The 3,464-nt window shown below is 35.8% G+C and overlaps 1 pseudogene; it reads right to left on the reverse strand.

Moving 5' to 3' along the window:
• Window positions 1-1,709: 1,709 nt before the first annotated feature.
• On the reverse strand, window positions 1,710-1,805 carry LOC113314572 (annotated as a pseudogene).
• Window positions 1,806-3,464: the final 1,659 nt, after the last annotated feature.

The raw sequence follows: 3,464 nt of genomic DNA on the forward strand, positions 1-3,464 counted from the left end.
CAAGCTTTTTCAGAGAAAAATGGCGGTTTCAAAAAAAAATATCAAATTTTCGACCTCTTAGCAGCATTACCTGTGTGTTGGGGATGCTTGTATGTTGAACTTGTTTACTTTCTTGGGTTGGTTCTTCTAAAAACACTTCATGCTCACGAAAATCATGATCTAAGGGTGTTGGTTCATCATATAATTCCAATTGTGAGTTGTTACCATTAACCGAAGATTGAAGATATGATTGTTGTTGTAGTTGAGCTAAAGATTCAGCAGCTGCAATTCTCTCCTCACAATCATCTTCCATTTTCACAAAAAATTTCCACTCAAAAATATTTTTCCCTCCTTCTACTCTCACCTCACTCACACAAATTCAAATAAAAATACACACTAATCTATCCCCCAAATACTTAAGATTTTACTAATTATTATTAACCACTAAACCTGATTAGTGAGGGTTAGATTAGGAATTAAAAAAATAATTACATAAGGGGTGACCCAGATTTGATATTTGGATCCAGTTTTTGTCATGTAGCTATATCCCCCAATTAGTTTCCATATCCCCCAATTGCGCGTTTTTTATTTGAGTTTTTATTTTAATTTAAGTCTAAAACAAATCTTCACAAGTTCGAGAATCGAATCCTTTGTTTACCACTTTCAAAACAACATCAATTTGTTGGCGCCGCCGATGCGGACTTGTATTTAGGTTTATCTTATTTTTAGGTTTTGTACTTTTATTTTTATTATTTTTTAGATTTTTTTCCTTCTATTTTACGTCTTTGGTATTTTTGTTTTTGTTGTGCAGGATTGACTCGAAGCTAAAACTGGAAGCCTAACTTGCGGAAAAAAAGAGAGAAAATCAGAGATATTATTTTTGTTAGCTTCTTTATTTCTTATTTTGGACTTGTAATTTTCTTTTATTGTTTGTTTATTTTTGTTAGTATTTTATTTATTATATATATATATATAAACACACTTGCACACACCAATTGCATCCCTCGTCAGATCACCGAGTTTAAGAAAACTTGTGGATTAGTAAGTTGAACCCGTGCCTTAGGCCTTATGGGAGTTACCAGATGAAAGTTCACAAACCTCGTCCTCATACCTCTTTATATATTTTGTTTTGGTAACCCAAGATTACCTAAATTAGTGAACCACAGCATTTGCATGTGCACGATTTTTTGTTGAATTCTTGTATGAGAACGTAAGAGAGACTTTCTATGTCGATTTGTTAGATAAAATCCTAGTGGTTCTCTTTTAGGAAACACGGATCTTGAATATCTTAATCTAGAGACCTCTGATTTTGGAAAGTCTAGTTTTGAACTTCCACCTCTTGGTGAGAAACCTAGTAATCTGATAGTGCCATAAATGACAACTTTGAAAACTTTGCTAAATCCTACTAGGACCATTCTTCCTTCGTGCATCAAGTTAGCTGAAACGGAAGCAAATTATGAACTGAAACCTGGGACCATACATATGCTCCCAATCTTTTTAGGGAAGGAAAATGAAAACCCTTATTTCCATGTTAGGGATTTTGGGGAAATTTCTAGCACCCTAATAATTAGAGGCCTATATGATGATGCGTTGAAACTTAGGTTATTCCCTTTTTCCCTGAGAGGTAAAGCCAAATCGTGGCTATATAGTTTGACTTTTGATTCAATATGAATAACTTACATCTGCCCTTTTCAATAAGTTTTTCCCTATGCACAAAACATCGTCTATTAGGACACAAATATGTTTTCACAACAAGAAGGAGAATCTTTGTATAGGTATTTGGAAAGGTTCAATGATTTGTTAACACGATGTCCTCATCATAGTTTAGAGAAGGTTAGGCTAGTTCAGATCCTTTGTGAAGGTTTAGATTATTGCATAATAACCATGGTTGAACCTCGGTGTACAGTTAGGTTCGAAAACCAAATTGTTGATGCGGCGATGACATTTTTGAATGAAATCTCCGAAAAGACCTAGCAATGGGAAAATAGTAGGGAACCCTGGAAAAAAAAATTTAGGAAGAGAAAACATCAATAGGGTAGAAGGAGGCTTTGAATCAGATGCCAAAATTGCAGTAATAGCTAAAAGGTCAGAAGCTTTAGAATTGGGTCACACTAGTGGTAGAGTAGAGCCTTTCTAGAATTGGGTCATACTACTGAAGAACAAGACAATGTTATTTATAATAATAACAATATGTTCGAGAACCGTCCGAAATTCGAGCCATATTCAGAAACCTATAATCCTCGTTGGAGAAACCATCCGAACCTCTCATGGTCTAAGGACCAGAATCAAGGCCATTTTAGTAATTCGCATGCTCCCCCAGGTTTTGGCTATACTAAGAATCCTTCAGGACCAACTCAGTTTCAGAAGCAGTCCGATAAGAAAATTTTAAGTCTGGAGGAATCTCTCGCCTTGTTAACCCAACAAACTGCAATATTTCATCAATCGATGGCACCAGGTTTAGAAGAAAATAAAAAGATGGTCCAGGCTAATTCTCAGGCTATTTTCGAGTTAAAAACCTAGGTTAGTTTGATAAATGAGTCTTTGAGTGAAAAAGGAAGTTTCCCTAGTAAAACACAACCCAACCCTAGTGGAGTTCATGAAGTATGTGCAAAACCATCACATTAATTGAATGCTATTAGCACCCTTAGGAGTGGTATAGTTGTAGGCAATAAGGTAATCATGCCTGATAGTGAGTATACGGTAGTTCACCCCTCTGGACCATCCATAGCTGAGGAGACTGATAAAATCTCTGATGATGCCAATTCGGATCCTGAGAAGTACTATTTAATGCCTAGAGCCCCATTTCCACTGCTACTAGTACCAACAAACAATGAATCCAACTTAGTGACATAATGAAGGTTTTTAAGAAAGTTACCATAAACCTTCCTTTACTATAAGCAATTAGGAAACTTCCGGCTTATGCCAAGTTCCTTAAGGATATATGTATGCGAAAACAAAGCTTGGTGTCCCTAAAAAATCCTTTTTAGCTAGTCATGTAAGTTCGATCAATCGAAACACCACAACTTATAAGTATAAAGACCCATGTGCGCCTAGCATTGCTTGAACAATAGAAAAACGCATGGTAGAGAAAGATTTACTTGACTTAGGATCCAGTGTGAACTTACTTCTGTACCATGTGTACTTGAAGCTAGGTATTGGTGAATTAAAACCTACCAATATATATAACACTGCAGTTAGTTGATAGTCCTGTTAAAAATACTCATGGTGTGATAAAGGATGTTCTTATTGAGGTCGACAAGTTTATTTATACTTTGGATTTTGTGGTCCTAGATACACAACTTGTCCCTGACCCAGAGAACCAAATACCTATGATTTTAGGTCACCCATTTTTAGCTACGTCTAATGCGATCATAAACTGTCGAAATGGTATCATGAATATATCTTTTGGTGATATGACTATTGAGCTGAATATTTTTAATGTCAATAAGTTACATTCTTGTTAGAGCACTGCTCGGTCGAACTCG

Source organism: Papaver somniferum, chromosome 9 (assembly GCF_003573695.1).
Source record: "Papaver somniferum cultivar HN1 chromosome 9, ASM357369v1, whole genome shotgun sequence".
Lineage (NCBI taxonomy): Eukaryota > Viridiplantae > Streptophyta > Magnoliopsida > Ranunculales > Papaveraceae > Papaver > Papaver somniferum.